The sequence below is a fragment of the Macrobrachium nipponense genome, chromosome 47 (genome assembly GCF_015104395.2).
Source record: "Macrobrachium nipponense isolate FS-2020 chromosome 47, ASM1510439v2, whole genome shotgun sequence".
NCBI classification, from domain to species: Eukaryota; Metazoa; Arthropoda; class Malacostraca; order Decapoda; family Palaemonidae; genus Macrobrachium; species Macrobrachium nipponense.
Window position 1 is genome coordinate 33,933,327 of NC_087222.1, and position 10,137 is coordinate 33,943,463.

Below are 10,137 nucleotides of genomic sequence, written 5' to 3' on the forward strand. Positions count from 1 at the left end.
TAATACATCAAGAGAGACAAAAAACTATTGATTAAAACGAGAGAGAGAGAGAGAGATATTATAGATTACTACATCAAGAGAGAAATATAGTTTAATACGAGAGAGAGAGAGAGAGAGAGAGAGAGAGAGAGAGAGAGAGAGAGAGAGATGAATCAACCATACAAAACCCAAACTACGACCACAACCCAACCACAACCAGGAAAAGTGTGTGAATACAAACGAGATTTATGGTTGGAAAAATATTATTATAAAAAAAAATATATTTAAAAAAATTACGATGCGGTCACCATGAGGTCACCGATGAGAGAGAGAGAGAGAGAGAGAGAGAGAGAGAGAGAGAGAGAGAGAGAGACCTTACAACTTGTTCGGGTTGCCCCAGGTCCCTCAGTGTGAGGCACCTCTAATGTCTACCAGAGAGTTGCTAGTGCATCTTCCGGTATATTTTGCATCTTCCAATCTTGGATGGTCTGGGATGCAGCTTAGATATTTGTCGAGCTTATTCTTAAATACATCTACGCTCACTCCTGATATATTCCTCAGATGAGCTGGCAACGCATTGAATAGACGCTGCATTATCAATGCTGGTGCGTAGTGGATTAATGTCCTGTGTGCTTTCCTTATTTTTCCTGTTATAGTTTTGGGCACTATTAATCTACCTCTGCTTGCTCTTTCTGATATTTTTAGCTCCATGATGTTTTCGGTTATTCCTTCTGTCTGTTTCCATGCCTGAATTATCGTGTAGCGTTCTCTTCTCCTTTCTAGACTATATAATTTTAATGATTGTAGTCTTTCCCAGTAGTCAAGGTCCTTAACTTCTACTATTCTAGCTGTAAAGGACCTTTGTACACTCTCTATTTGTGCAATATCCTTTTGATAGTGTGGGTACCATATCATATTGCAATATTCAAGTGGACTACGAACATATGTTTTATAAAGCATAATCATGTGTTCAGCTTTTCTTGTTTTGAAGTGCCGTAACAACATTCCCATTTTTGCTTTACATTTTAGGCCAATAGAATTGCTATTTGATCATTGCATAACATGTTCCTATTCGTCTCACACCAAGGTCTTTAACTGCTTCCTTATTTGTGATTGTCTCATTATTAGGTCCCCTATATTGCATATAACTTTCCTTCTCTGTCTCCATAATTTATTGATTCAAATTTATCAGAGTTAAATACCATGCCTACTTTACCTCTGCCCAATCATATACTTTGTTAAGGACTCTTTTGTAAGAGCGTTCACCTAATCTTTCATACCACGAAGTAAGTTTCTCTATATATTCTTGTGTCATCGGGGGGAGAAACTACTCACTACCCGAGTCCTTAACATTACTGTCTATGTCTACAATCATAATAACAAACAGTATTGCAACTAACACCGTACCTTGTGGCACACCGGATATTACCTTAGCTTCATCCGATTTCTCATCGTTTGCAATAACTATCTGTTTTCTGTTGTGTAAAAATTCTTTTAACCATCTTCCTACTTTATCCATGATATTGTGTTTTCTAATTTTCTTCGCTAATATATTATGGTCTACCTTGTCAAAAGCTTTTGCAAAGTCTAGATAAACCACATCTGTTTCATTTCTGCTTTTCATATTTTTGTATATGTTCTCACGGTGGACTAACAGTTGGGTTTGTGACTTTTCCGGGTACGAAACCATGTTGTCCTATATTAAACAAATTATTTTTTATTAAATGTTTCATAATATTTTTCTTCATTACCCTTTCATACACTTTCATAATGTGTGATGTTAGACTCACAGGCCTATAATTATTTGCCTCTAGTCTTGATCCACTTTTGAAAGTAGGGGTAATATATGCTAATTTGTGATCATCATAAATCTTGCCTGTATCTACACTTTGTCTTAATAATATTGCAAGTGGCTTTGCGATAGAATGAACTACTTTTTTTTAACAAAATAGCAGGAACACCATCAGGACCTGCAGCAGCTCCATTTTTAATTTCATTAATAGCCTGCACAATATCAGCTTCATTAATATCTATGTCAGCTAAATATTCACTATTTTCTTCCCTTACTTCTGTATCATTATCTTCATTATCAATTCTAGGGGTGAATTCTCTCTTATATCGTTCTGCCAATATGTTGCATATTTCCTTTTTTTCATTCGTTAATCTCCCTTCAATTCCTTAGAGGGCTATTTCTATTCTTCTTTTATCATCTTTTCGCGTATGAGTATAATAGTTTGGGGTTTTTTGCTTGATATTTATTAGGGTTTTTTCTTCCAAGTCCCGTTTTTCCATTTTCTTATGATTGTATAATCTTTGTTCTGCATTTTCTATCTTACTTTTTAGTTCTATAACTTTCCATGCATTTTTTTCTTTTGCAAGACCTTTTTTCCACTTTCTGATTTTCTGGAACAAGATCCTTCTGTCTCTTGGTATGCATGACTGATGTTTACTTTTCTTCTTCGGTATATATTTTTCCACTATTTTCTCTATTTTATATAATATCTCCGTATTTACCCTTATGTCATCACTTGCGAAAATGTTATCCCAATCTTTGTTTAATTCTTCATTTGATATTTCTTGGGGACCATTTTAGATTTTTTTACTGTAAAAGTTGCATTTTCCATATCCTTCCCACTTTTTCATTTCTTGCTTATCTCTGTTTTCACTTGCTTTGGAATGGACTGTTAATTCTATGACATTATGGTCTGAAATACTCGCATTATAAACTATTATTTCTTTAACATAATTCACCTCAGGTCTAAAGTATTTTCCTTTCTTGTTGGCAGGTGATTTATTTGTTGAATGTTGTATTCTAGTAGCATATCTATTAGCTTTTCGAATTGCCTCTTATCTTCTGCACTACTATTACTCTCTTTTTTATATGTATAAATACAACCACAATCTCCTATTCGTTCTTTCCAGTCTACGAAAGGAAAGTTAAAGTCTCCAGATAAGAGAATAGTCCAGTCCTTGTGATTTCTACATATATCATCCAATTTTTCTATTATTATGTCAAACTCTTTAGTATTTGGAGGTCTATATATTACTATGCTCATTAATTTTTCAGATTCAAATTCTACCGCTATTAGTTCACAGTCTGAGTTACTATATTTCTCATATATTTTTCCTTGTTTTTTGTCTTTCAAATATATTGTGGTTCCCCCTTGATTCCTTTTTTTTTCTATCTGATCTATAAGTTTGGAACCCTTTTATTTGATCATCATTCCCAGTCTCTTGGGAATACCAGGTTTCACTTATATTCATTATATCTATTTTCTTTTCAATTTGGGTTAGTTCTTCTAAGTACTCTATTTTTCTTTTTGAGTTACTAGTAACTAAACCCTGCGCATTCATCACTATGATGGTTTGCGTGTTTTCTCCTTCATTTAATATTGGTAGTAATAAGGATTTTCCCATGTCTCTTTCCTGTTCTGGTATGTTGTTCTTTTCTTCATTTCCAGTAATTCTGACATTAAAAAAGCCAACTTTTTCATAATATTTGATCTTCCTTCATCATAATTATTCATTTTGTGTCTGAATCTGCAATTTTTTCCGTATCTGCAATATCCTCTTGCATCATAAATACAGTTCTTATCTCTTGAGTTGTATCTTGGAGCTGATGGTTGGAAATATTTTGGTGACACACCATATTGCGTTGATGGCTTGGTTTTTTCTTTCACCTGATATTCTTTGTTCCTCTCTTTGTTTCTTTCTTATTTTGGATTTTATTATTTGAATGATTATTTATTTGATTTTGATTCATGGCTACAGGGTGCATACCTATATTTACATTTTTTGGCGAACTTACATCCTTTTCCTTCCTTTAGGTTTTTGCATATTTTTGGATGTAGATCTCTGCAATCATCCTCATAGCCGTCTAGGTATGCACATTTACCATATATTTCATAGTTGTGACATACCTTAGGATGTTTGTAGTAACATCTTTCTCCTAATCTGCAATTGCCTATTTTCAAAAGGTTGCAGACTTTGTCTTTCTTGTCTATTATTTCCTCTTTCCCATCATTGTTCAAATCTGGGTAGAGCCTCTTCGGGATTTTCTTTTGTGTTGTCATGTCGTAATTTATTTCTTCGTATGTATGCTGTTTGATTGCCTCATATGTAGTATCAATGAGTATCTCTGCATCCATACTTTTATCTTGTTCTTTGTTTTCCTTATTTTTTTCTGTCATTTCAGTTTTGTTTACTTCTCTTTGTTTTCCTCTTCTTCTTCTTGATTTAATAACATTGTCTATCCATGATAGACGTTGAGCAAAATATTCTGGTATCTTTTCTCATATCTTGCATTACCTCAGCACATTCTGGATGCGTCGGAATGTTGCATGCAGCACATTTTCTGATCAGGTTTTGTGGATTAACTATGCTGTACCACACCTTACACAGTTTGCATGCTTTTGGCATTCTTTTTCCTATTGCATCCATTAGGATATTTACAATGTTCACCTTATTCATTTTCGTTGTCGGAATATGTTGATTTATGTATATTTTCTTTATGAGTCTCTTGACCACTTGGATTCTATTTGGAACTTCTTCAATTATTTTCAAGATGTTTTCTGTTGATTTGTTCCAGTTTGAAGGATTATATCCTTCTAATATATCTATGAATGCTTTTGTATCTTTTTGGTTATGGCTGTTGTTGATCTCATAGATGAGAAATGCCAGCTCTCTTCCTGCTACCTCATCGTATTGCGAATCTGCTAAACACGCTAAATTTCGCCATTTCTTACCACAGTTGGAATTTAACGCCATCTTGATCCGATTTCCAGTATTTCACTTGATAAACTAACTTATTAGACGCTTTATCCTACTATTTTTCACACTAATCTTATCACCGACAGTTCACGAACACTTCTAGATACTTCTCAAATTCTAGACGTATGTTAAACGCGTGATATCTGTTGATTAATCGGACTGTGCGCGGGAACGTCTCACCAAGCAAAATGACCGAGGAAGCTACGAGAAAGATGACAAGCCCTCTAACCGCTGGACCACGCCATTCACACCAGTGTAACGCTTATAATATAGTCACATATTGAGAGAGAGAGAGAGAGAGAGAGAGAGAGAGAGAGAGGCTCTCATTATTCCACGAAAAAACTTGTTTCCAAATACTTCTTCATAGGTTCGTGGAATGAGAGAGAGAGAGAGAGAGAGAGAGAGAGAGAGAGAGAGAGAGAGAGAGAGCTTGATTTCCTAGAAAAATATTGGTCATTCTTGAGACAAGAAAAAAAACAAACCCTTCTCAGCCATTATTATCATTATTATTATTAATTACTATTATCATTTGGGGGACAGCCCTCCAATATACGTCAACGGTACTCCTCTCTCTCTCTCTATAGTACCACACCGGATGTTGACAACATATATATTACGCTAATTAAAACAGTTTTTTTTTTTACATCCCGTCCACTTTTGAAGAGCTCTCTCTCTCTCTCTCTTTATATAATATATATATATATATACATATATATATATATATATATATATATATATAATATACATACAATTATACAAAAATTAATACAGTCACATATCTACATGTAAAGATGACTTATTAACGAAATATATATACGAATATTTTATTAATATTTTAAATAAATATTCCATAACCAACTATTTAAAATATTCCTAATCCTATATTTCACATTTTACAGTTTAAAATGAACAAAGCAGAGTCATCCAGACTATAAATTACGTTAAAAAATCCATAAATTATATATATATATAATTATGTTAATTCCCATTAACAAAATCAAGTGATTTCAAACTTACCAAACGAAGCCTTCTGATCGCTTTCGAACGACGTTGTAGGCCCACGTAGGCCTATATACGTTCTTCAACCTTCATCATCATCTCGAGCACTTTCTGGCAGGTTGGGACACTTTATCTTTAATAGACTTCTTTTATTCTAATATATATAAATATATGTATTTATTTATTTTCCTTTTTTTCCAAACTGTTCGAACACGAGCGTCATTGGCTTAGGCCTAGCCGAGCGTTCTTATAACACGGTTCAGACAGCATGGTGGTCGACTCATTTTCATCTAAGGAATAATGCAAAATTAAATGACGCACTTCGTGGAAACTTAAGTAAGTTTTAGATATAAACGCGAGTTAACATCACTCTGGAAGCACTTTATACTACTTAGAATCCACCTTCCCTGGAAATTCCACTTCAAGGCGCATTCCACTTTTTTTTTTTTTAAGAAATATTTAAATATCTCACTTCTTTGACGTCAAATGCGTCTTTTTTAAAAATTTAAACACGTAATTTAATTTCCAGTTTTATAAATACGTAAAATACGATAAAATATGACGAAAATAAAAGATATAATGATAAATCAATACGAAAGTAAAAGATATATGTGGGAAAGACAGTTCTTCTGATTGAGCACGTGTCTAGTACTGACAAAAGATCTAAAATCTACATAAAATAAGTGTCTTATAGAGAGAGAGAGAGAGAGAGAGAGAGAGAGAGAGAGAGAGCTCTCCTTCGAAGGGGGCAGACGAGAGGAATATATATGATTAAAAGCTCCCCCACCCCACCCCCGACGAGTAACTTCAACCGCCATTACGTGCTGACTGACTGAACTGAACTGAGCTGCCTGGAGAGAGAGAGGTTCTCTCTTAAAAAAAGATGGGTGCGTTCGTTCGGGTTGCTATACGAACACCTGGGCATGCGCCCCTCCCTCCCCCCCCCTTTACATTCAACCCCCCCCCCCAACCCCGCCCTTATAATGGTCACCTACGCCCATTAACCACACTAAAAACAGGGGGACATCTAAGCCTATTAAGATGATAATACTGCATATGCGTAACTTAAACCAGGATGCCCGTAGGCCTATTCTGATTTAGTAGGCCTTATGCCAGCATGGACGCTTCTACATGGGCATTTAATGACCGCGAGGGTCGCATAGATGAATATCGAAGGCGTACATGCTCAAGACTAATCTCGTTTTGGCCTAAAATTCACGAAATCACTTCAATTTACGATTCGCGTATATAGGCCTAAACATTGTTGACGAGACAGATCGAGGTATATATGTTTATTTCAGCTGTTTTTAACAAACAAAAACAAGAAATAAAGACAATGGAAAAAAGGCAAGGAAAAAAAAAAACAAGGAATGAATGATTAGGGAATGAAAGAAACCAAATATATTGGATCTCTCGTACTGTCCCAGTCTTGCTTTAGACCGAACCTTTTAACAATGGCCACCCCCAGCCCAGTTATGATAACCTTACCAGGCAACACCTGGTTGAAGGTGTGTGTGTGTGTGTGTGTGTGTGTGTGTGTGTGTTTGCTGGGGGGTGATGCGGGGTTGGGGATGGGTCTCTCTCTCTCTCTCTCTCTCTCTCTGGCAGTGGTTCCAGTAACCCACTAGGCCTAGTTCAAAGTTAAACTCAATTTTCCCCCCGAAGACTAAACTAAAGTTGGTCAAAGTTCTTCATAAACCTTGCCAAAATTCTCTCTCTCTCTCTCTCTCCATTCACAGTATCAAGCATGCACAACATGTTACGGGGAGTGACCGCTTGAACGTGATGGGATTACTACGTGTGTGCGTAAGATCTGTGAGAGAGAGAGAGAGAGAGAGAGAGAGAGAGAGAGAGAGAGAAACTAGGATACTTGAGACAGACATATTTCTCTGAACTGACAGACACGATCATTTATGCACCTGTTGACCCGTAACCTGTGCCTTGTTTAATCTGCCCTGTGACCGATTTGACCTGCCCCTCTGACCTGTTTAACCTGTGAGACCTACTATATTTGACCTGTCCACCTATCTGGCCGTCAGGTCACTGTGGTGGGTCACATCTAGGCCTACCTACCTTCACATTTAGACCTATCTGCATTTCCCAGAATGGCAAAAAAAATACTTTCCAAGCTATAAGCTCTGAGAGAGAGAGAGAGAGAGAGAGAGAGAGAGAGAGAGAGAGAGTTCTCGAAGCTAATAAGAAAAAGCCAATTTAGCTTAGGCCTAGGTAGGCCTAAGGGTAAATGTAGTAAGTAGTAGTACTACTACAAACCCGTTCCACTTTCCTGAAAGGTATGCGGGTATATATGCTTAACCTTTCTCTATCTCCCTCCCCCCTAGCCCCATGCCCCCGTCTCTCTCTCTCTCTCTTAATGCGACCCCCAACAGGCTACTCACCACCTTCGAAAATGAGGCTGAGAGAGAGAGAGAGAGAGAGAGCATTTACAACCATCTCTTTCATCCGCCCTTCTTCCCAACCCCCTACTCCCCCGCCCCCAGCCCCGCACCCGCCCATCCCCAAGGGCAGCACGTATCACCTTGGTTCTTTAATCTTAAAACAGCCATTTTAAAATGCCTTCCATGGGCGGGACGCCCAATTTTCGTGTGGGTCCTGCGCCACAAAAGCAGTAGTGAAGACGCGCAGTACACACACACGCACTACTATATATATATATATATATATATATATATATATATATATATATATATATATATATATATATAACTTGCAACTTTAAAATTTAAAAAGTACTACTTCCCTCTCGTATTTTGAAATTTGCAAGATGATATAAGTGTTTTCTCTCATTTTGCAACTTTAAAAAGTACTAATCTCGTATTTTGCAACTTGCAAGATGACAAAAGGTGCTTTTATCTCGTTTTGCAACTTTAAAAAGTAGTAGGTACTTCCCTCTCCTCCTATTGTGCTACTTATAAAAGTTACTTCCCTCTCCTATTGTGCTACTTATAAAAAGTACTTCCCTCTCCTATTGTGCTACTTTTAAAAGTACTTCCTTCTCCTATTTAGCAACTTACTTTTAAAAAGTACTTCCCTCTCCTATTGTGCAACTTAAAAAAAAGTACTTCCCTCTCCCATTTTGCAACTTAAAAAAAGTAGTTACTTCCCTCTTTTTGCAACTTAAAAAAGTAAGGACTTCCCTCTCCTACTTTGCAACTTGCAAGATGAATAAAGTACTTCCCCTTCGTCCATTCTGCAACTTACGTAAGGTTGGAAACCACTTGTGATGGTGGTTGGAGCCCACTTGTCAAGTATTTATAAAATTGCCAATAAATAAAAGTTAATCAAACTGTTTTTTAAAAGTGCTTCCTGGTGGTGGTGATGATGATGATGTTGGAGTGAGTGAGATTGAGGGAGAGAGAGAGAATGAGGGAGAGAGAGAGAATGAGGGAGGTGTTGTGACCTACACCTGGGCATGATGCGAGAAGGGTGTCCCGTACGGAACGACGCTGCCTGACGTACGATCACAATATAACACGAGAGAAATATTCAATATAAGAAGATATAAATATAAAAAATCAATTCATAAAAATATATATCAACCCCCTTACCTGGAAATCAGGTTTATCTCTCTCTCTCTCTCTCTCTTTCTCTCCTTCTCCTCCTCCTACAACTATTATCAACCCTCTCTCTCTCTCTCTTTCTCTTTCTCTCTCCCTGTCTCTCTCACTCTTTCTCTCTCTAAATGGCGACTATATTTCCGCCCAGGACTTGGGCATGTGGCGTAAAGGGAGGGAGGGGGTTAACCCCCCTAAATGCCCCCCTCCTCCTCCCCCTTCAAGGGGGCTCCTCAAGTGCACCAGGGTATGAGACCCTGGGCACTTTCTTCTTCCTTTAAGCACCTGCAGAGGTATATATGTATGTTCTCGTACCACCCCCCCTTCTTTTTAAGGAAAGGGGGCGTGTCCCCCCCTCTCCCCCTTTTTTCTAGCAGGGATATATATATACACTGTATGCACACACGAACGGCGGGTAGGGGAGAGAGAGAGAGAGAGAGGGAGGGGTAGGTAGGCACAGAGAGAGAGAGGAAAAGAGAGAGAGAAAGAGGGTGGGAGGGAGAGAGAGCGCGGGACGCGTACGTCGGCACTCCACGACACCGTAACCACTACTGATTGACCGTGAGAGAGGCTCTCCATGATATACCAGTGGTCTACCCTCCTCCTCCCCTCATACCATCACTGCTACTACTACTACTACTACTGCTGCTGCTGCTGCTGCTCCTGCTGAATCCTACACTGCTACTCCTGGTATCCTACTTACTGCTGTCGATGGAGGACCACCAGCAGCAGCAGCTGTGCTTTTAAATAAAAAAAATAATTGGCGGGGAGTAATCCTCGTACTAATGGCGATCTCCTCCTCTTGAATTAAATAAGC

The 10,137-nt window shown here is 37.8% G+C and overlaps 1 protein-coding gene across 7 annotated transcripts in view; it reads right to left on the reverse strand.

Annotated features, from left to right (window-relative positions):
• Positions 1 to 9,873, reverse strand: part of LOC135204858 (BMP-binding endothelial regulator protein-like) — a 57,497-nt gene extending 47,624 nt beyond the window's left edge. Inside the window, exons 1-3 of one of the 7 annotated variants that reach the window (XM_064235072.1) lie at positions 9,315 to 9,868; positions 9,171 to 9,216; positions 5,767 to 6,038 (exon numbers count right to left, since the gene is read on the reverse strand). The gene's annotated coding sequence lies outside the window, so the exon portion shown is untranslated. Of the gene's footprint in view, positions 1 to 5,766; positions 6,039 to 6,535; positions 6,558 to 9,170; positions 9,217 to 9,306 lie in introns of those variants that run through there. The other 6 variants (XM_064235076.1, XM_064235075.1, XM_064235071.1 and 3 more) reach the window with 6 other exon arrangements.
• Between the last annotated feature and the right edge of the window lie 264 nt (positions 9,874 to 10,137).